Below are 25,044 nucleotides of genomic sequence, written 5' to 3' on the forward strand. Positions count from 1 at the left end.
CAGAAGAATCTCCTATCGGGGAGTCTGGTAAGGTTATAATAGGAGAAGAATTCTTTGAAGACTTCTTCTTACTTTTAGTGTTCACCGTACCAATCATACCATCAGCGGCATGAGACCCGAAGGAGCAGCAGCGATTTGATTTGACTTAGGAAGATCTGGGATCTTTTCGTGTAACGTACCTGACTGAGTATAAACTAAGTCAAGGTACTGCGCTTGAGCAATCACTTGCTCCTCAGTAACTACTCCGGCCTTAGCTACGTCTTCAGTAATCTTCGGTAACAATGATTTAACAAACCATTCAGCTAAGATCTGGTCCAGGATAAAAACTTTCACTAACCACCTTCGACGTCTCCATTCATGAATATGATCGGAAATATAAGTGGACGTCGATTGCTTTAACGAAGTTAGTAACTCCGTGCCATTATCATATCTGACCGGCAACTGAAAATGAGTTAAAAACGAGGTAGCTAACTGGCTAAAATTATAAAAAGAGGCCCGTGGTAACTCAATGTACCACTTGGCCGCGAGACCAATGAGAGTACGCTGGAAAAGACGTAAGCAGATCGAATCATCCGAGATGGAGTTAGAGGCACACCAGAGGTCCTCACATGATTCGACGGGTCCTCTCCAGACTTACCTTCGAACTTGGGAATGTCACTGGGCAACTTATTTGGCATTGGCGGCCAAAACGGAAGATAATTTATTGGATCGTTCGTTAGGCGCGACAAGTCTGGTAAATCCAAAGTTGCGATAAATGGTAACTGCCGATTAGGATCCCTAAAACTCTGGGTCACGAGACCAGTCCTAGGAGGAGGATATCCAGGATAACTAGGAATAGGAATCGCGTTTGGGATATTGTATCCTCCTGGAAAACTAGGATTAACCGGACCATACTGGGGTTGTTGTGATTGTTGATAAGTGTACCCAGGATACGGTTGATACTGGTAAACTGGCTGCTGGACAGCAGGACCAAATTGGTACTGTCCCTGGTACGGTTGATAAGTGAATTGTGGTTGACTTGTGACAACCGTACTTAAACCAGGTTGTCCTACAGGCATCTGAACCGTAGTTTGAATGGTGGATCCAGACGATGGTAAAGATGTCTGAGGAGTAGTTACAGAGACAGTAGAAACCGAGCTTTCGATACTCCAGAAGTAAGTGGGGTAGATTGAACAGATGTTGCGGTAGTTGCAGCAGTCATTTGAGATGGGGTACTAGGTGCAGTAGGCCCAGACTGAGAAACTACCGAAGGTACAGAAGTTTGAATATTAGACTGGACTGGTTGCTGGGGTGAACCAGAAACTAAAGGTTGTCCAGTTTGAGATGACAACTGTACACTTGGCTGCAATACCTGTTGAACTTGCGATAGATCCCACACTATGTTCATTCCGGGGTATTGACCCATAACAGGTTGAGGATATTGAGATCCATAACCAGATTGAGGGTAGGATTGATAATTGAAAGGTACATTTTCCATACCTTGAACATAAGATTGACCTTGGGGTGGCTGGAAACCTTGACTCGAGTACTGACCTTGGGGTAGATACCCTTGAGGTAGGTACTGATACTGGGGTTGGCCTTGAGGTATAAATTGATACTGAGGTTGACCTTGGGGTACATATTCAGGCTGGGGTTGACCTTGAGGAATGTACTGTACCATGGGTACATACTGTCCTTGAGGTTGCCCCCCAGACACAATTTGTGTACCTTGAGGTTGCCCCCCAGGCGTTAATTGAGGCTGCCCCCCAGGCGGTAACTGGCCACCTTGAGGTTGAGAACTGGGAATTGAACCTGACATCATGTAAATGTCTCATACGCTCAACGGTTTATTACCATTGTTTCCAGTTAATAACCCATGTTCAATGGGTTGAGGAGATGCTCCCGCAAAAGTACCAGAAAGTGACTGATACCCAGAGGGAACAGAAGGACCGTCGTACAAAAAGGATTCAGGCGATTGAGTAAACATGGACGACTGACCAGACATATTTACAGGAGTATAAAGACCTCCAGGTGGATAAGGAGCACGAGGTGGAGAAAAACTTAACCCTGAGTTGTCCAAATAATTAGTTAAAGAAAGATACCAAGTAGTACTTCTAGGTGGACTGTAAAAAATGGATTCACGCTCCCTTAGATCAATCGTAGGTTGATTTTCAGGGATAGGGACGCCTATTTCTTCTTCTGGAGCAAGTTCTTCAATAGCTATCAAACCAGAAGGAAGATTTTCAGTGATGACTCTTTCTACCCTAGGTGAATCAGGAGCACTAGAAGTTGGAGAGACTAACCCCGATGTTGGAGTAACAGGTTCAGATATCTCAGGTTCTTCACCTATATCACTAGTAGATGAAAAACTACCAGCAAGCTCGGAAACTGCAATAGCTTCAGGATTATAACCTGTTTCTAGAGTTTGGTAATTAGGATGAACTACCAACGAAGACTCTCCTTCTTCAGGTGAACCTACTTTACTGCCACTAGGAGTTACGAGGACTTTCAAACCTTCGTAATGACCCAGGACGTCTTCAGGAGGTTGGCCCCGAAGTCTACGGGACTTCCTCAACAAATCGGCCACGGTTACAACTTCAGGAGACTGGCCCCGAAGTCTACGGGACTGTCTTGGTAATTCAGCCACAGTTAAAACTTTTAACTACTGCACACGCAAACAAAGTAAAATCTCAAAGCAAACCGCCTAAAGTCTCTAAAGAACCAAACAAATTTGAATCACACGCCTAAAGAATCTAGGGCATCAAACCACACACAAACAGTAACCTTCCAGACCGAAAACACTAGTTGGTGATGAAATCCAACATCGCAGAATTCAGTACAGAAGTGGCGGGTGGAACAGTTACCCCGGCAACCTGCTTAATGAATAGACTGGCACAAGTTCCTCCACTTTAACCGTCTCGAGTGAAGTGAACCCCCCAGAAAATCCAAGTGAGTCTAGCCGACGTCTGCTCCAGGTACAGTGGATCTTCCCTCCACCGTCACCTTGGGTAGAACCCTAAAGATAATGGTCACTAAGGTCACCAAAAGCAACAAATATACCTGGGGGAACAGTCTACGATCCGATAGCACGCAAGGGCAGAGTAACAAGCTCAATCCCCTTGCCGGCTCCTTGACAATAATCCAAGGTTTACCGACAAGTGACCCCAGGCTCCTCAACAATGGTCAATCCGAGGTTTACCGTTTGTAGTACGTGCGTATCTGGCATCGTTCCCGATGAAGGAGGATTGATCCCCTCACTGGTTCGGACACGATCTCGTGCTTCTCCTTTAAGAGGAGCTTTCTCAGAGCATAAATGTAACTATTGGATTTATCCTACCACAAGATGAGCTACTTGTTTGGTTTTGCTGTCTTGGAGAGTTAATTACTCTCCTACTCCAAGACACTAGCCTGATCTATATTGGTGTTTCAAAGCCCTAGTAAATAAAAAGTTACTAAGTTAATTTTACTTTAAGCGTTAATTTTTATGGCTTTTCTTTAGGACAAAAGGTAGTGGAGATGAAACTGATGGTGTGTAGACTCGACTCAAATCCACTAACAAGATGCACCTAAGATGATTTAAACTATCTTTCCTTTTCAATGAATTCCCTAGCTAAGAGAGTTGGAGAATGCAAAATTTATAAAAACAACTTTCTTGGCAATGAAAATCAAAGAAACAATCTCTTTATCTTTTCCAAAGCACACAACTCATGACCACTAATTATTTGCACGAAAACTTCCTTTCTCTTTTCAAAGACTTCAAATGCTACTAAAACAAACTTTCCTCAAAAGATATTTTTGTATTTTTCCCTATTTTAACAAAGCATGTAAAACTACTTAACAAAAATCAACTTTAAGATCTATGAAAATCTAAGAGAAATTTACCTAAAAGCAAATCTAAGAGAAATTTACCTAAAAGCAAACCTAATGAGGTAAAAGCCTACAAAATATAATTCCAGGATGTTTTACTCAGTTACAATTCAACCAAGGACTAATTCATGCAGAATCATAATCTAGTCAAAAACAAAAATAAAAAGCTTTTGCTCTTTTTCTTAAGAATGAAATTCATAGCTTAACCAACAAGCCTTCTCGAAATTCTGCAAAGAGACAACACAAAGGTAGGTTTCTCACAAAGGTGGATTTTATGAAAGATCCGACTCCTAAGAAGACTGAAAAGACCAGGGATATCCAAGGTTTTTACAACTTCTAAAGCCAAAGTCACTACAGGACCAATACAAAAATCAAACCTAGGGCTAGAATCTCTATGAACTTCACTAAAACCCTTGATGCTAATGAAACAAGCTTAGATGAAGACTTCTGACAGGTAACTAGTGGATCTGGGCAAGAAAAAAAAAAACAAATTATAAACAAAATCTAATGGGTAAAAAAGAAAAAATGGAAAATTTCTAGACTTTTGACAGGGTACGCAGGTAGCCTGTTTGCACAGGTGCAGCCACGCTCTGTGTACAAAGCCGAAGTGCGTACAGGTACGCACTGTGCTTAACGCAGAGGGTGCATACTGCTCTCAAAACCAAGAAAAATAAAAACTAACTCAACCCTAAGCTATTCCACCCAAATTCACAGTCAATCAGTCAAAAACCAGAAAGAAATCGACTTTTCTCAAATCAAAGTATCAATCAAAATAGAAATCAATCAAATCCATGGTTTCCCCAGCGGAGTCGCCATTTTGTCATGCGGAAAGAGTCAATTTTGCGGACAAAACCGACCTCCCTAGAAGCTAAGGCTTTCTAGTGACAAACAAAACAATCAAGCACTATCTTTCCCTAAATATGTGTTTAAAATACGAGCAACCAGGTGTTTAAAGCATACCTTTAGTCCAACGCTGTTTGTAGCAGCGAAGCCTCTCCGATCCAGATGAGCTCCTCCTTCTCCTTGAAACCTACATTCACTAACAAGAAAATGATTACATAGCACCTGAATAACTCATATAATAAAACATATTCATCATAAAGACCAAGGAGTATATGAAACAAATTATATATAACAACTTGTTGAGAAAAATGAACTTAATTGTATTAATTGGAAACAAAAGAAACCATTACAACTAGTGCCTTGGTGTTGTGCAGGTCCCTCCCAGGGTCCAACAAGAGTTCTCCTTTACTTTTATCAGTTCACCCACTTCTAAATGAAGCTAAGAAAGGATGGGAATCTCTCCTCTCAAGCTCTAAAAGGGAGTCCTAATTTCAGCAGCATCTACCCTTAGGAATGTTCAGCTTTTCAACCTCCCCTCCCTCTGGCCCAATGTCTGTATTTATAATGCTTTGGAGGAAGTTAATCAGGCCCACCATCAATGGGATAAGCCCCTCTTTCAATGGGATAGCTCCCCTCTTGATGGGATAAGTTCCTCTTTCTTTGGGATGCATGAACCATCTGGAGGCACTCAATCCACGTCAAACCATCTTCTAGAATGCTCTAGATTCGACCACAAGTAACTTTTTTGAAGTAAAACTTGCGCCTTTTGAACTTTACAGGAGTACGCACCCACCCCTTTACAGATAGAGCATACAAGTACGCAGGTATTATGAACTTGAGGTGCGTACACGCAGGTAAGGGTAAGAGAAACTGTGTAACCAGAGTTATATTGAGTTTTAAGGACTTTCTCTCTTTCTTGGAGTTTGACATGAGGAGCAGAGGTATAAGACTTGCCAAGGAGGACAGTATGACAGTTGATGGAGCCATACTGACTACAAATAGTCATGGTGACAAATTTTAGTGTAACAAGTACCATGGCGAGAACCTGAGCACGGTTCGTGGAAGAACTGTATCCAACCTAGGAGGAGCCAGTTGAAGTGGTTGTGGGCCCCAAGGTTCCAAAGTCCCCACGCACACTGCGGCCCTAGAAAGACAAGCAGATGATGGGGCCAGTCAGGGTATCACCGAGATTCAATAAATCATCAGTAGCTGAAAAGGGCAAAGCAATCACCACTGAACTTGAGGAGGACGAAGAAGATTTGCAAGCCCTGATCGCTCAGATTGAAGCACAGGATGAGGAAGAAGAGGATGCTTTCCAAATACCTTCACTACCCCCATATGTCTCTCCATGGAATGGGATGGCCAAGATACCGAAGGACCTGGATGCTATGAAGGTTACACTCTAGACCCTGCTTCTTCCAGACGAGATAAGGTTTGATGGTTTGCCGCTGGGCTAAGTTCTGAGTATCAAGTTCGAAGATTTGGATCTGGCAGACATCGAAAAGTTCCCCAAATTGGCCGACGACAAATTATTGCTGTGGAAGTGGTTACTAAGTGTGGAAAAGGCAGGATTACTTAATCTAAGGTGGATACCCCACTATCACCACGCAACTATCACCATTTTTGTTATTCACTAGTTACTATGTCTAGTACATGATGGTTATCTCTGGTTGGAGGAGCTGATTCCTATCACAACTGATTTAGTACACCGAATTACCCACCTGCCTCTTAAAGGGAACGACCCCACAGACATAGCCGGGACAAGTAGCGATGTGGGTCTCGCAGAAGCAATGAAGGCTAAATATAAGCTAAAAAAGAAAAACCATGGGTATGTAATAGCAAGCATCAAAGACCGAGGGGTACGAGTCACCACCCAGCTCCTAGCCAGTAAAATCATGAGGAAATGCCGCACAGATGAGGTACCAGCCCCTGTCATTGTGCTTACGAAGCAGTGTGCAGAAGGGGTTCAGTTCAACTGGGCGCAGTTCTTATGCGACGAATTTTTGACCAATTGTAAGGAAGCACAGGAAAAAGGTAAGACTTTCCATTATGCATGGTTACTACTATCAATCCTTCTAGTAGCAGGAGAATTGTTGTAGGGTAGCTAGTTTCCCAGCATTGAGAACAACCTACCTGAAGCAGTGCGGTATAATTCGCTCTGGGCTACAAAGGATGCCACGAGGGTTCGGGAGATCAAGGTATTTTGGATATTCATGGAGGTGAGTATCCAGACATGGATCGCTCACAGACCGTAGATGTCCCCAACAGTATACAACACTTTGCAAAGCACAACCGAGTTCAAAGCAGACATGCATAACCTATATATCCAGGCGTGGAAGGATCCAAAATGAACATGGGTCAAGCTTCCATTCATTGCAATGAACGATGCAATTTACGAGGTATTGGCAGCATGGCCTTTGGAGTGGCACACCCCAGACATGGCCGATTAGAAAGGATGGTAGCACAACAGCGAAAGAAGGAAATCCAGCTATGACTCACCAAATTGGCGGAAATGACATGTCAAGGACAAAAAGATAGCTTCACAACAGGAGGCGACCCAGGAAATAATGCCAAGGAAATCATGCAAGATCAGGAAGTGTCCTCGAAACAATACATGCAGAGGGAAACAGAGACACAGGACCACACGGACCATCCCACGGAATCGACCCAAACCAAGAGGTCGCGCAGCAAGGAATCGCCACCACACGCAAAAAATCAAAGATACCAAAGACTTTTGAGAAAGAATTTCTGGATAGCAGCAAACCAGTGCGCAATGTCACTACAGGTGCATTGGAGGAACTGATGACCAAGCAGACCACTGTGTTGGGGGAGCTCAGAGCGTAGTTGTAGGCATTACAAGTGCAACCCTTGACAAGAGTGATCCTAAACCTCACAAAGCACACAACCGCAACCGAGCAGATGGTGCGCACCCACACAATGAACACTATAGCGTTGCCAGCAGGCGCTGTCCTCACAGAAGCCGAAGGTGACATGCGTAGTTGGGGTTTGAATTTGGCTGCCCTTCCTAGAGAAACCCTATACCAACTGCAAGATGGGGTCACTGTTGAGCTTCATGCCAAGGAAGTCCGTGCCCTCCAAATCTTAACGGAGCACAGGGGAAATCTAGAGCAGGTCAGTCTACAACGCAATGACAGGGTCGCATACAACCAGGAAGTGGAACAAGCCGTGGCAGAGGCCTGTAGCAAGGTACCAGAGCTGGCTATCCCAGCGAAACTTCCAACAATTGACAAGATTCATCACATGGCCGCAGGATTCCATACGACCCAAGAGGAGGCCGCGAAATCTCAGTGGGAATTAAATTTACAAATTGCAGAGCTACGACTGAAGGTGTAGCCACCCACACCCCCTAAAGTTCTAAAGCAGCGCCACGGTGAAATTCAAGCAGGATTGGAAGTGATAAAGCTCGTTGTCCAAGATTTCTCAGGATTGTTAGATCAATCCCTCCTTACACTCACATCCCTCCACGAAGACCCAACACTATAGCAAGTAGAAACAGAAGTGTGGGAGTTGTAGCAGGCTTATGACATAGTGCGGGGGACTGCGCAAATGGTCATCATCACACAGCGGTTGGCCAAAATTATGGAGGCCCGGGTTCTCAAGGCACAGGTTGATGCCGCTCGGCAAAAGGAAGCAGTGCTTAAAGAACGCATCCAGCCCTGGCTTGATGAGGCATTCGCGGTCTCCACCACCATCGAGGGAAAGTTAGCACACATGCAGGCAGTCTATGAACCTAGACAAGCAACTGAACCAAACACGGATGCATAAGTGGCTCGCGTACAATGGGTACAAAGGATGGCGGAAGACTTTGTTACGAGTGTAAGCGAATTGCAGAAGCTGCTAGATGACCTCCACATGAAGATTGCCACACCAGCCGAGTGACTCGGTATGAGTCACGATGATTGTGATGGGGGCCTGTTAGGTAGAGGAGGCCCTGGTTTTGGGGCTCAAAGCCCACAATTTTGGGTAAAAGTATGGTAAAGGCTCCGCGAGATGCGCGGAGCGTGAATTGTAAGGAGTCAAGTCAAAGGGTTGTCTGCCCGAAAATAATGTAAGGAAATAGAAAGTGAGTCAGCCTGCCCATGGTCCGTGGACCATGGGAATAAATAGAGCAAGGCTCTAAGGTTAGAAGTCAGTTTTTGTTGGAATTTTGGATCTTAATATGATGAGTCTGTAAAGGCAATATTCTTTCCGCGTCTATAAGTTAGAGTCAAGGGTGTTGGTAGATAGATAGAGGCTTTGTAGCTGTGTGTGCAAAGGCCTGATAGAGTCCGCAGCTATGTGCACGGACCCCTGCAGCTGAGTGCGCAGGGAATATTTGGTTGTACTAAAAAGGAGATCAATAAAGATAAGAATTTCTAAATCATTGTGGGTTTTATTGTGAATCTATCTATTGCTTATTTTTATGCACTGCCTTTAAGAATTATGATTATGTGCACTGGGTTTTATTGTTAAATGTTTGCTTAAAGACCACAAGAAGAAGATCAGATCTATAATAAACTCGTTAATAACAAAGCGCATAAGCGTGGATCTACGCGGAAACCTGACAATAGTACAGAGTAGCGCGAGGCCGCAGAACGGTTCGTTCTCCATCCAGACCTCATCAAGACATCACAAGGGTGCAGAAACCTGGTTCCAACACTCTCCCCTACTACCTCGAGTGAGACTTTAGGCCGCGCTCCGCAGACTTTTGCAGAAAGGGCCGGTAGTGTGGGATTTGTTTGGCTCAATAACTCTTCCGAACCTAGGTTAGGCCCCAATAAGCCAACAGTAGGTCATACATAGGAAATGCTCATTGTTAGCTCCTAAATTATACTACTAGATAATCTCCACAAATATTTGGTAATTTTCACTCTTTAGTCCTAATTCAAGTGACTAGAGAATGTTAGTGACACTCATGCAGTTAAATAAAGTATGATGTTTGAATTTATAGATGTTGCAATGCTTTAATTGAATCTGAAATTTAGATAGAATATATGTAAGACACACAACTGTAAATTTTATAAAGCTGCCAACTTAAGGGCTTACACTCTGCAGAATGGACCATAATTCAATTGTTTTAGGAAGTTGGTTGGAATATAGTAATGACGCCATAAGGCATTCCTTTTGAAAATAAATCCCCTCCTGTGCCACTATGTGTCATCATGCTCCATAAATTTTGTGTTAGATAATAGAATTATCGTTTGTCGTCGTATTATACTGGTATTATATTGGATATTTTTTTATGTGGCATGGGCCTCCCACCGAAAACAACATTAATAACACTTTTGAACTGGAGAAAATTGTGATTAATCCTCGAATTTTTCGTTAGTTGCCTTTGCACATCTCTCTTTTCTTGGCCTATGCACAGTTGTCCTGCCTTAATGAATTTTTTCCAAACTTTTCTTAGCCTACCCACAACTATCTTGGCTTAATGATTTTTTGCCAAAATTCACTCTATTCTTAGCATGAAATTCCTTCACTTCTGAATTTGTTAGAATGCCTTTCAACCTCAGAGATATATGGGATTGCTACAATGAATCAAGTGTATATAAACTTGAGTACCACTTTGTTTTTCAACAATGGAGAAATTGTAGTTCAAAATAATGTGCCTTACTTTTCTGCGCTTCAGATATACACCTCGAGTGACATCAGATTGTCTTCAAACTTCAGGTCAAAAAATTACATTAGTCTCCAATCATGTCATTTGAACACCCACTGTGTACATACCATTTCATTTCTTGGTTACGGGAATGTAGTAGAAGAGTTACACTCAGAAGTTGATATTATTACTTCCTTGCAACATAAGAACTTATTATTTTCCTAATTGGTTATTGTATAGATGGTGAGGAATGCCTTTTGTATATAACTTTGGTTAAGTCCATAACTATGGTTTGGGCTTTACATGTGGGATTGAATTTGGAGTCAAGATGGTCTTGGACAGTGGGGCTCTACCCCATCTATTGTGTATGATTTGCAAGGGAGATGAACAGGTATATCACTCTCCTTAATCCTCTTTGCTCTTTAAAACCTTTTTTCTACTTTTGGAAAGAGTTTGAAATCCTTGTATGTTGTGGTTCTTATTTGTGTGTGCAGTAGACACCTTAACTGATATATTTTCTTAAAAAAAAATTATGGTGGGTTCTCCAGCTTGTTGTGAGATAGTGAATGTCACCAGATAGTATGCATTCTTTATGATCTATTCTCTATTTTTTTCAATACCATTTGAATTTAATTAAATAAATCCTTCTGTAAACGGTGTTTTCAAGCAATAGATTTTAGCTTCCATTGAACAATTCCTTGATAAAACCCAAAAGCTTCAAAATTGAAATTTGGTAAACAAGTTTTTAGTTTTTAGGTGGTTTTCCCAACATAAAAATAGAGTGTATGTGCTCAAATTTGGCAGCATTTGTCAGATGATGTTATTTTATGAAGGGAATGTCAAATTAGGGTGGTTTATGAGTACTACACTTAGAATTTTTTCCAATTTGGAAGTTGCCTCCAGTACTCGGTGTTTTATGAAGTGCAACACCCATTAAAATATTTCCTAGTCTGGAAGCTCAGCTTGGGGTAAAACTCTTCATATTAACATTGTATTAAAGGGGTGTTTCTATGTGGGTCCTTTTTCTTGTGACTGATTTCTTTTTTAAGCTTACAAAAACACGGTGGCATATTCATTTTTAGATTGAAAACTTCTATGATTCATTGTGTTATTGACAGAATCTTTCAGGTAAATCAATTAATTAATTTATTATTATCCTTTAATGTTCATTTCTCTAGCCATTTTGCATCTCTACAGTATATAATTACATGGTTTGATCAGTTCATTCATCAAGATCATGATGATGAACCATAATGAGTGGTTTGAAACACGTTGACCAGAAATATGAAAATGTTATTTACTTGAAGGATTCTCTCAATGGCATATGCCTTACTAGGAATTTCATTTCACACATTTATGGCTACATAATATGCCAATACAATTGGATTAGCATTCTATGGAACCATGAGAACATCATAATAAGCCTCCAAAGTTGATTGGTTACTTTTTTAGCTACTAAATGTGGACATGGAGTAGACTATAATGTGTTTTGTTGTTTAATGAGTGTAAAGGGAAAATAGAAGTATGGTGCGCCTTCTGATCTTCTTGGACCAAGATTTACCTTAGCAGAGTGGGTCCCATTTTTTTTTATTTACAGAGATGTTTATGCATTGATATCCTTGTGATTTTGGAAGACTTTCATCATTGATACCTTTTAAGAAAAATACAACGTGGTAATCTATTGTATCTATGTAATGTAAATGTAATGTACTTATAGGTCAAAATTGTGGACAATAGTTAAATTATGTGAAGTACTAGTAGAAATTGCATTGTGACTGCTTAGTCAATAATGCAATATTTTTTTGTACATGGTTAAAGTAGTTTTTATGGCCACTGCTCAAACTTGTTTTGTAAAATATCCATCATAAGTTATATGTTTTGTGATGTTTTTCTAGTTATATCTTCTAAACATTTCCATGGACTAAAAGATTTTATTTAAACTTTTTCTCATTTCAATGGATTGTTTTTTTTTTGGAATTCATTGCCTTGCAGCTAAATCCACAATTTGCATTGAAAAAGGTGCCCTGCCCATGTCTTGATGCTGAAAACATTAAATTGTTTGACCCATCCAAACTAGAATGGTATACCTCCCAAGGAGACACGTTCTCCAATAGTAAATGCCATTAATCCATGTAAACTGCCTCCAAGAGCATGTGTGCCCTCCCTTTTAACTAGCACACACTATCCATGTATATAGTTTGAAAGTAAGTGGAGCTAAATGTAACTAGCTGTTAGAAGCTACCAAAAGAGGGCTAAGAAGACCTTGTCAATTTGCATTTTTTATGAGTAGATCTATAAAAGGCTTACATGTTCAATGAATAAAGTTGATGGTATTCTGAGTTCTCTTACTTGTTGTTTAGTTTTATGTTTTGTTATACACAGTTCTACACTTTTAGTCTTTCATCATATCAGAGATGAGTGGTATTATCTGCCTTTAGAATAGGCGAAGTGGACACGCACTAGTCGACATGGGTAGGTATGCACCTGCACTAGATAGAGCAGAACTTAAAAATTCGTCATTTGCTCAGGTGTGGGAGGCTAGTGCTAGGTCCTTAAAAATGATTGTTTAGTCAACAGTTTCTCCAAAAAATTATTTACGTCAAGGTCATAGAATGGATCTACTACTGACCCTTCTTAACACTACAAATGAAAATGTGGCAGAAGTTGCAACAAATGCTATTGCACATTTTTGTGTAACCAACATGAAACATCATGCTTTTTTGAATGTTGATGCTCTGGATATCCTTGTAGATCTGCAGGGAAGCTCTCCAAATAGAAGAGAAGCTTGTTTAGATGCTTTAAGAGCTCTTGTCAAGAATAATCCTCAAATTTATTTGAAACTGATTAGCTTGAAACAGGGTGGTGTTCTAGCTACAATCATCAAATTTATAAAGGATAAATCTCCTCACACAAGATTTCTCACTTGCACGTGATTGGAAAATGTAAGTTGTGCTTTTCCTTCTAGCTATTCACAAGAATGGGAGGTGAGGACTGATATGTTACCTATTTTATTCAAGTTTCTTGATGAACCTAGTAAATTTGGAGAAGAAGCTCCTAATGTATTAGAAAATCTAGTTGCAAATAATGAAGAGCTAGCTTAGAGTATGAAATAAATGTTGTTGAAAATTTGTATAACCTTTTGCAAAAATATTCCTTGCAGCCTAAGCATCTACAAGGTAACATTCTCCTTTATCTTTAATTTTGTAGAAAAATGAAATATTTTATTAGTCAAGCTAAATCTCACAATCTAACTGATATTTCACTGACAAGTGTAACACTGTTATTACCAATCTTATTTCCATTTATTTGGGAGGCCTTTTTGTTTCTTATTTCTTTCATCATGGACTGTTTTTTAAGTTTTATTTTGGTAGGCACCACAATATTTAGTTGTGTCCCACTAAACGTGTTAGGGTTATGTTTTACTGTTGTTCATAGCATGACAAAAATCATAACCCTTTGATAAACAATCACAACTTGAGATACTTAAAAAGATCGATTAAAATTATTTGCGATATATGTTGTGATAGAGGCTCAAACATGCAGGGTGACAAATGAAAAATTACTTATTATTTCCAGTCATTACATCCTATCCTTAATGGACAAAAATGGAGAATGATGCCTTGTATGATCATTTTGTTCTTTCATTTTTCTGTCTTTTATTGGCACTCTTTTTTACATTATGGATTGGATTGTAGCATTTTTATGTGATTTGAACAGGAATAATTTGACAACATTGAGACTTGAATTTTAAATTTACTTTTTTATTTTTGGTCAACGTTATTTAATTTTGAAATTATTTTAATATGGTGTTGTAGGGGATTTATGTGCTTAGTAATGTTGCAGCAGGGAATGAGTTCCACAAGGAAAAGTCATGCATTTTGTTGTAGCATCTTTCCATGAAGTGTGTATTACTTCATGTGGCGGTAGTATGGTGTATAATGAACCTAAGTTATCTTGATAGCCCCAGTGTTATTTCTCGTATAGAAAGACTCATAGAATCTAGTCCAGTGATAGAATCCACCTAGCATTCTACTGTGGTTAAATAACACTCTTCCTAATCTATACAGTCCACAATATCATTGTTTACAAGTTGAATCAGATGAGTGTTCTAGCTAGATCATCTTGATTCTTATTTTCTTCTCAAGATTGTTCTCCGTCATCTTATAGAGGGATTTTTGGTGTGAAAAATACTCTGTTGCATTTTCAAAGGTACTTTCGTTGGCTTTTCATGTGGAAACAATTGGAAAATTACATCCAAAAATGTTGACATTGGGGCTTAAGAATCCTTCGCCATGGATTTTGATAGTGGTTTTCCAAATATTCATTGGAAACATGATTGCATATTTGTGGTAATATGCACATTTTCCGGGATGATAGTTTTAACTTATCATAACGTTCAAAATGGATGAAATATAGGAAAACATGTACAAAAATTATGTAGATGACTCTTCTGTTTTTAATGATATTATATGTTATGATAAATTAGTAGGGTTACGGGTTTGAGGGAGTTTTTACTGTTACTTTCCAACTTATGAATTTTCAAAATGAAAATAATGTGCATCATGTTTTTTTAAGGAAAAATGAATTATTTTTAAATGGATTGTTGATATTTGTATAGCGAACGAACGTTTCCTCTCTGGAGGAGGTCACAAATTCAAATTCGTTTTTTGGGTGGGTGGCATAGTTCCAATTTTCGAGTGGGTAAGGTGTATGAAAAAAATCTTGTAAAACTCCTTTCATAGTAAGATCAACCTTTCCAAAACATCAAAAATACAAACTTATCACTGGGAAGCAGGGCAACTTTTAATTGGAGGACTCATCCATAATTATTGCAGGAAACTCTGAAAAAATCCACATAACAATCTACAATTGAATTTGAGGAAGTGTTGTTTTCCTCTGAAAGATCTCTTCTTTAGTATAGGTATTTCTTGACCCATTGAAAATGTACACATCTAAAAGTCCATGTCGGATAACAGTGCTTCAAGTTATAGTGAATGACATCACTTATGAGATTCCTTGTGTTTTTTTGTACCAAATGCATGTCAAATGACACATGGGAATTGTTTGCAGCATTGGTAGTGGATTGGAATATTTGTCACATGTCATATTGTTTGTAGGGTTAAATTTTGTTCCTGAGAAGATGGTGATTAGTCAAATTCCTTAACATTTTCTTTTTATGGTCGGTGAAGATTGTTTAACTGTTTTGGGGCTAAACATGAAGTGTTGTTTCAAACATGGCCCATCTAATTTTGTATTTTAGTAAGTAGCAGAACATCTTGTAGCATGTCTTTCTATTGAGAAGAGAAAATATTTCTCCAATTCAAAAATTCCTACTTCTAGGATCCCTTTTAAATAAATCATCTCAATCTCAATGTCACCATCAAAAGAATAAATATTTAAATAGAATAATTACATTGATAGGCGTTCTTATTATGAGGTTCTTCTCACGGAAACTATATAGATTTATCATCCGACATTGTACAGATTTGGATGACGTCATGTGGGTTGAAGTCCTCCCATGTTTGGTGTGTTAAGAAAGACTAATTGTCAGGGTTAGGTATTTCCTTCCTCCTTGCAATAGGATTTGTACCCACACCAGCACCTGAGCTTATCATTCTTTTTCTTTTCTAAAATCTAGCCTTACGGGTGCTTATGAGTCTACCTCTACTGACCTTCGATGGTGCCCTCTTCATTTCAAATAAACTCTCACCTTCTTCAAGGCATGGAGTAAGAACAAGATACAAGCCTGATCCAAAATGGATCTAACATAGACTTTTAAGTCTACGAATTTTCCTCACAGAGGAAAAATGAAATTCAAAGGATGCTCTTGGGAATAGTCTCATTGCTTAGATCTTTTCAATCTAAATCTACTTTTGAATGGGCTAAAGCGGACTTTAGATGAAGAATTTATTGTAAAAAGAAATTTGCTCATTATCCTTAGAAAAGGAGGCAAATCCTTATAAAAATGGACTTAAAGGCTCATTGAAGGAAATCGCATCAGAAGAGTTCAAAGGGAGGACTTAAGCAAAGGTGGAAGGACTCCCCGATTGCAATCTTCAATATATCGAATCCGAGGAAGCCCTTCGTGCGACATCAAAACCTTGGGTAGGCCGATTAGCGATATGTCGATGTTGCGACATGCGACAAAGTGATCAGCGATGGAGAGATGTGGAGGCAGACCCAAAATATTATATTATGCAACCTAAACCCTTATCGGATCCATAAGATGTATCAGATCAGAGCATTCCATGGGATGTTATATAGGCCTCGAGCCGTTGCGATTGCGATATGCGATGGCACCGATCAGCGATAGCGCCAATGCAAGGGGGCCAATAGCGATACGCCAATGCTGTGGGGCCGATAGCGATATGTGATGTGTTGATATCAGTGATCGGTGGATCCCCAATATAAAGGCCCATTGACATATGCGATTACAATTTGTGATCAGGGTGTGGACCCGATAGGTTTATAAGCGCGATTTCATAATATTTGAAATCCAGATTTTCAGATTTTCAATGTATTTTCGCGTTATCTCTGTGTATTGGAATTTTGTTCCATTTTCGAGAATTTTTCTGAAGAAAGGCTGCCTGTTCCTTTTCATTATGAAATGGTCCCTATTCCTACAACATTTGGTTCCGCATTGTAATGGGGCGTTTCTGTAACAATGATGTGTTATGAAATACGCAGAGCCACAGAGCTAGTGAGCCAGATGGCTAGTCGCAGAGCCACAGAGCCACAGAGCCAGAGGGCCAGTCAAAGAAACACAGAGGCAGAGGAATGATTATACATATAGAAACAGACAGGAATTCGCAGAGTCGAAAGGATGCCTTACAAAAGCCAGAGAGCATGATTGACAAAGGGAGTTTTGGAGTTGCTTAAAGGTCGAGCGGAACCAAAGAGCTCAATTGATGGAGAGTCGCTTGGAGGTCAAGCGAAACCAGATAGCTCAATTGACGGAGAGTCGCTTGGAGGTCGAATGAAACCAGAGAGCTCAATTGACGGAGAGTCACTTGGAGGTTGAGTGAACCCAAAATCTCGTGAGAGCTAGAGCTAAGATCCAGAGCCAGAGAGAGAGAGCCAGAGCCAGAGCCAGAGCCAGAGCCAAGAACCAGAGCTAGAGCCAAGAGCCAGAGCCAGAGCCAAAGCCAAGAGCGAGAGCCAGAGCTGAGAGCTAGAGCCAGAGCCAGAGCCAGAGCCAGAGCCGGAGCCGGAGCCAGAGCCAGAGTTAGAGCCAAAGCCAAAGCCAAAGCTAGAGACAGAGCCAAGAGCCAAAGCTAGAGCCAAAGCCAGAGCCAGAGCCAGAGCCAGAGCCAGAGCCAAAGCCAAAGCCAAAGCCGAGAGCCAAAGCCAAAGCCGAGAGCCAGACCCAGACCCAAGGGCTAGAGCCAGAGCCAAAGCCAAAGCCAGAGCCAGAGCCGAGAGCAAGAGCCCGAGCCAGAGCCAGAGCCAAGAGCCGAGAGCCATAGAGCCAAACGGCCAGGGATAAAAATGGTATTTTAAGCCCAATGGTTCAGTCGTAACCTATTGGAGTTGAGTGTGGAACTTGTAAAAGAAATATTACCATAATCCCAGAGAACCTAGTCGAGTTGACTAGAGATCACGGAGATGTAGCCCAAGAGGTTTGGGTGAACTCCTAATTATATTGTTGTCTTATGTGTTTGTTGATTTGTTGCTTTATTTACTGTTATGTGTGTTTAAATATCAGCATAAGAAAATATACATAAGCACTTGAACAGTTTAAAAACAAACACAAACATACACCTCTTTCAAGACCTTTAATTCCGTAATTATCAATCATAATCTTAGATCTTGGGAATATATAAGCTTTGGAGTGGGAGAGGTTCTTGTAAGCATGACAAGAAGCCTAGGTGCCCCATTTTAGATCAGGTGGTATTAGAGCTGGTTATACCATAACTAGTTATATCGGAGCATCAGGTTAATTAACCCCACCTTCAAAGAAGGTGATATCAGAGTTAATTTATACCAAAGCAGGTTATATCATGATGCAAGTGATATCAAATCAGGATGCTTGATTTACAGAGCAATCGATATGCTTGTTTAACTTGAAAGGTGTTCAAACAGTAGCAAGGATTTTGTTGTTTGATTGTTTGTAAACTGACTGTTGGTTGAGTTTGCAGAGGTGGAAGCTATTGTTAGCTAAGTCCAGGAGAGGATAAGAAGGACGAAGGGATGTCTTATCCCAAAGGACCTCAAAGAAATCCTTGAAGCACAAGGGGTTTGTTGCAAAAGGTTTCTTGAATAAGCTCCTTGTTAATCTTGTTTGAAGTTCTTTTGTTCATTTTGATAATGACTACTTCTACAAGTGAGTCCTCAAATTCTTCTTTCTTCTCAAGAGTCTTTGATGAAGACAAGAAGCAAGATTTGTTCACCATGATGGATATGGTCAGAGAAATGTATGAGGATGGAAGGAAGACCATCATACTTAGAGAGCAATTGAATTCCATGAAGGAATAGAAGCATTTGCTTTTTGACAAATTGCAAGAAATGGAAAGACAACTTCATATTGCAAATATGAATCTAGAAAGGATGCATGAGTTGGAGACACAACTCTTTATTGCAAAAGAAGACTTAGTCAAGTATCAACTTGAAGAAGAGATAAAAAATTCCTGTTTGTCTTCGAATTCCTCTAAGAATGATTATGTTGGTTATTTTGAAAAACATACCAGAGGCATAGGGTCCAAGTTAATGTCCAAGATGGGCTATGAAGGAAAAGGCTTTGGAAAACATGCATAGGGTATTGTTGAGCCAATAATGGTTGAGGAAAGGCCTAATTATTTGGGTCTTGGATATGGAAAAACTTACGGAGAAAGTTCCAAAGCTGCCATGAAGACCATTGAAACGGCTCCAAGAAGGAGTTTCATTGCAAGTCTTCTACCTCAAAAGTGTAAGGATTGTATTCATGGGGAATGCAATTGCTTGAAACATCATTTTCGGGAATAAGATGTTAATAAGCATGCACTTGAACCAGAGAGTTGTGGAAGCTTTGAAACCATTGAAGAGGTTGAGGGTGTTCCAAAGGGAGCTACTTCTTCATTCAATTCACCTCTTCATGAAGGTAATAAAGGTGAAAGAGAAAGGTATAAATCTGGTTGTAATCATATTCCTTTTGATTATGTTCAACATGGTAAATTTCCATATAAGAATGGGAAAGGAATTGCATGTTCCTTTTGTGGTTTGGATAACCATAATGTTTCTAGATGTTGGAAGAGAATGGCCACATATATGAAACTTTTGAGGGAAAGGAAGCAAGAAGCCAAAGGTCCATTGGACAAGGCAAATCACGCTGTCAAGAGGATGCACGTGTGTTGCACTTACTATGATAAGCAAGGACATTTTGCTGCAAAATGTTGGACTCTGAATCCAACAATGCTTCCACAAAACTTGAAGGAGGTGGAAAGAGAGAATGGCAAGAATGGAAAGAAAGATTCCATGAATGATGTGTTTTAGGAGGATTCACATGTTGATGCTGATGTGCAGACAAAGGAAGTGCCTTTGAAATGGATTGGTAAGAAATGGTTAGAGTTCTTATCCAATTAAAGATTGCATGTCTTTTAAAAATGCATCAAATCAATAGAATGCATTTCTTTGTTAATGGAATGCAAGTTGTAGGGTTTTACCAAGAAGGTGAATGAAAAAGTTGAGTAGGAGACTCACTTTATTGCTGCAACATTATGTTCATTTCAGCTTCGAAAGTACAGTGTACTTAAGAGAAAGTTGAAGGATGAAATGCATGCATGAGAATGATGTGCATGAACACAAGGATGTTGATGATTCCTTGTATTTGAACATGTATGTGTAATTAACTTGAAGGGTTGATTGCTTTGTTTTTAAACATGCATGTAATGCAATATTGACTTGAGAAAAGTTGATTTGGTCTCCAAGATGGAGATGATGATGAAGTGTTTCATCTTTGAAAAGGAACAGTAGAATTATTTTTCTACATGCTTGACTTGAAGGGTCAATTGTTTTAAAGGCATGTTTTGTTGGCTTGTTATCTAGTCAATCATTTGTATGCAAATGTAAAGACATGGAGGTGTTCACAAGGTGAAATCTATTTCTTTTGATGAAGCAAGAGTTTAGGCCATCCAGTTGTTGTCTGTAATCCTATTGTTGTTAATAATTGTTTTTGACAGTATGTCAAACAAGTACAAATGAAAATTTTGTGAAGCAGTTGTAACTTCACATTGTTTGAGCCATCTTGGATCAATGATCAAGGCAGATAAGTTCAAACTACCTTCTGTGACCTTCTCAGTAGGAGTTTTGCAGGAAGTCAAGGAGGAAGATAGTTCTTCCCAGGAGGACAAGCACATCCAAGAAGGGAGTGTTCAAAGGCTTTGGTTCAGAGGCATTATGCAAGGCAAGTGTATGGAGGTTGAAAGAAGAGGGTGAGATACTCTTGTTTACTGTTCAGATCAGTATATCAGTCTTTTGGAGTCCAAAATCTTTTTAGTGGGAAGGCATGATCCAAAATGTATCTAACATAGACTTTTAAGTCTATGAATTTTCCTCACAGAGGAAAAATGAAAGTCAAAGGATGCTCTTGGGAATAGTCTCATTACATAGATCTTTTCAATCTGAATCTACTGCAATTTGAATGGGCTAAAATGGACTTCGGATGAAGTTATTGTAAAAAGAAATTTGCTCATTATCCTTAGAAAAGGAGGCCAATCCTCATAAAAATACACTTAAAGGCTCATTGAAGGAAATCGCATCAGAAGAGTTCAAAGGGAGGACTTAAGTAAAGGTGGAAGGACTCCCTGATTGTGATCTCTGATATATTGCATCGGAGGAAGGCCTTCATGCGACATCGGAACCCTGGGTAGGCCGATTGGCGATATGCCGATGTTGCGACGTGCGATAAAGTGATCAGCGATGGAGCGATGTGGATGTGAACCCGAAATATTATATTCCACAACCTAAACCCTTATCGGATCCATAAGATGTATCAGATCGGAGAAATCCATGGGATGTTATATGGGCCTCAGGTCATTGCGATTGCGATATGCAATGGCGCAGATCAGTGATAGCGCCAATGCGAGGGGACTGATAGCTATACACCAATGTGATGGGGCCGATAGCGATATGCGATGCAGCGATATCATCGATCGTCGATCGACTATCGGTGGATTCTGATATAAAGGGTCGTTGACATATGCGATTGCGATTTTTGATCAGGGCGCAGACCCAATAGCTTTATAAGCAAAATTTCATAATATTTGAAATCTAGATTTTTGGATTTTCAATTTATTTTCGCGTTATCTCTGTGTATTGGAATTTTGTTCCATTTTTGGGAATATGTTCGAAGAAAGGCTGCTAGTTCCTTTTCATTATGAATCAATCCCTATTCCTATAACGTTTGCTTCCACGTTATAATGGGGCGTTTCTGTAACAATGATGTGTTATGAAATACACAGAGCCACAGAGCCAGCGACCCAGATGGCTGGTGGCAGAGCCACCGAGCCAGAGAGCCAGAGGGCCAGTCAAAGAAATACAGAGGTAGAGGAATGATTACAATAGAGAAATGGATAGAAAGTCACAGAGCCAGAAGGATGCCTCACAAAAGCCAGAGAGCATGATTGACAGAGAGAGTTTTGGAGTCACTTGGAGGTTGAGCGAAACTAGAGAGCTCAATTGACGGAGAGTCACTTGGAGGTTGAGCAAAACTAGAGAGCTCAATTGACAGAGAGTCGCTTGGAGGTTAAGCAAACCCAAAAGCTCGTGAGAGCCAAAGCCAAAGCCAAAGCCAGAGCCAGAGCTAAGAGCCAAGAGCTAAAGCCAGAGCCAGAGTCAGAGCCAAGAGCCAAAGCCAGAGTGAGAGCCAAGCACCATAGCCACAGCCGAGAGCTAGAGTCAGGACCAAAGCCAGAGCCAGAGCTAGAGCCAGAGCTAGAGCCGAGAGCCAGAGCCAGAGCCAGAGCCAAGAGCTAGAGCCAAAGCCAAGAACTAGAGCCAGAGCTAGAGCTAGAGCCAGAGCCAGAGCCAGAGCATAGAGCCAGAGCTAGAGCTAGAGCCAGAGCCAGAGCCAAGAGCCAGAGCCAGAGCTAAGAGCCAGAGCCAGAGCCAGAGCCAAGAGCTAGAGCTAGATCCAGAGCCAGAACCAGAGCCAGAGCCAGAGCCGAGAGCTAAAGCCAGAGCCAGAGCTGAGAGCCAGAGCCAAGAGCCAAGAGCCAGAGAGCCAAATGGCCAGGGATAAAAATGGTATTATAAGCCCAATGGTTCAGTCATAGCCTATTGGAGTTGAGTGTGGAACTTGTAAGAGAAATATTACCATAATCCCAGAGAGCCTAGTCGAGTTGACTAGAGCTCACGGAGACGTAGCCCAAGAGGATTGGGTGAACTCCTAATTATATTGTTGTCTTATGTGTTTGTTGATTTGCTACTTTATTTATTGTTATGTGTGTTCAAATATTAGCATAAGAAAATATACATAAGCACTTGAACAGTTTAAAAAAAAACACAAACATACACCTCTTTCAATACCTTTAATTCTGCAATTATCAATCATAAGCATAGATCTTGGGAATATATAAGCTTTGGAATTGGAGTTGGATTCATTCTTTCAATGCCCTAGGTAGAAAGAGATATGCTCTCTAATCAATGAGGTTCCTTCCTCCTCCTTTGCATCGACCACCTTGAGGCATATGGGACGAAAGCCTTCGATATTTCTAGGAAGGTCGCTTTTGGTCTTAGGGGACACCATTAATGGCTTTTTCATTACTGTGGCCATGTGGTGCTGGGTAAAACCCACACATACCCACAGTATGCATAAATATGCATCCACACTTCTGTCCTGGGTGTTTAACTCTCCAATGGAGTTAAAACTACAAACCATGAATGGTTAAGGCCCTTTTATCTTGGTTCCTTTATATCGGAACCCAATCACCCCATCAAATCTCCTATCGAAACCTTTAAACAGGCTTCAAGCCTTTGATTATGACTTTTTTTAAAGTCTTCCCCCTAAATCCTTCTATCGGAAATTAGAAACCCTTCAGAACCTTTATATAAACCATAATTCATATACATATAACCATTCCCCTTTTTAACATTAGTTACGTATGGTTTAACATACTAAAACCCTTATCTACGCTCTTTTCCCTTATAACTCTTTTAAAAAAGGAATTAACTACAAAGCATACCTCTTCCACCTTTTGTATGGTCTTGACACACTTCCCGATATTTCACCTTTATCGCAATCGTTGTCGGGTTCTTCACGGGCCCTCATCAACCCTTCCTTTCCGATATGCGACTATCAGAACCTATTTTATATATGTTTTAGTCTTGGAAGACTTGGTCCACACTTTACGCCAATATATAGGAAAACCAGTCTGAATCACATATAGCAGATCTCAAATGTTATAGATGCGCCACTATAACTTTTGTCGGGTCCGTGTCTTTACTGCTCCATAACGCTGATCTGACCTCCACCTTCTCCAATCGCTAATACCTTTTATAGCCGATCACCGACACCTCTGACTCGCTTATCAGCTATTGCTCTTCTCCTCACTTCGATGCGAACATATATTTGGACCCGATAGGGATTTAAATCCGTCGTTATGGAACTTCGGGTCCGGTTATATCGCCCTATCGGAGTTCAGCAGTTCCATAGGTTGGTTCCTCTTCCACTTGAACTTTTGCGATGCGATATTTTGGTGCCAATTCGATCTCAGCCATTGATCTTCCCAGATCTAACAGTTCCTGAGCATCGATCTTCGTTCCTCCGCTCGTTTCTTTTTACTTAGAATTTTTTGCCATTTCCAATGTTTTCTATGGTTTCTGGGTTTTCTTCATGTTTTAGCCCTACACTCTACTGTTGCTCAATTCAATCCCGCTTGAGCTTAACTTCACATGCTCCATTAACCAATGTCCTTCCAGAGCATTACTCTACCCTTTGAATGGATTTCAATAATCCATTACAATTTCTTCGACTTGTTCTGAACCTTTGCGCAATCTCACTTGCTATTTCTTCAAAGCTTCGCTCTTTCCATCAATTGGATTCAATGACCCATTGTGATTCCTCTGAATCACTCCATTCCTCTCCGTCCTTCATAATTCTGCCTACAACCTATTATAGATCCTACTAATTCACAGTAAATCATTTATGAAATACTCTTCAATACTCTGGCACAATCAAGAACAAACTCTGCATATATTAATGTAAAAGAAAACATTACATTCGAGCCTCCTCGGTCTCACATAGGCCTATTTTTCAATGTCAGTGGCCTCTTCTCCTTTTTGACTCTGCCCGTAGGCTTACATATATCCAACATTGGTTCTGTTGAACTAGTTCTGGGGTAAATCATAAACTAACTCCTAAATCCTCTGTACTGACTCCTAAATCTTCTGCCCACTTCTATTTCCATTAATTCCTAAAATCTCTCTCTCGTCCCTCAAATCATGGACTGTTTTAAGAGTTCTGATTGACTTTGGACTCTTTTCATTTATTCCCACTCATGTTCTCATTTATTTGAGAGCACTTACAATTCTTTCCATTATCTAATTAAATCACTAAAAGGCCTAAATTACATTAACTTGAGACTTAGGAAAGCTATTTCCTAAAAATACATGACCCCTCTATGTCTATTTAATTACAATGATTTTCCTTGGGCTGAATGCTCCTGCATCAGACTCCCAAAGTAGAAAATATTCATGATCTCCTAATCATGTGTCTTCTGGTCTTTGTCTTCCTGGATCCCACACTTTGTTCTGTAACTGTCCACATGCTTTGTTCCCTTGTT

Source organism: Pinus tabuliformis, chromosome 8 (assembly GCF_031772625.1).
Source record: "Pinus tabuliformis cultivar Carrire ecotype Pingquan chromosome 8, CPIR1, whole genome shotgun sequence".
In the NCBI taxonomy this organism is placed as follows: domain Eukaryota; kingdom Viridiplantae; phylum Streptophyta; class Pinopsida; order Pinales; family Pinaceae; genus Pinus; species Pinus tabuliformis.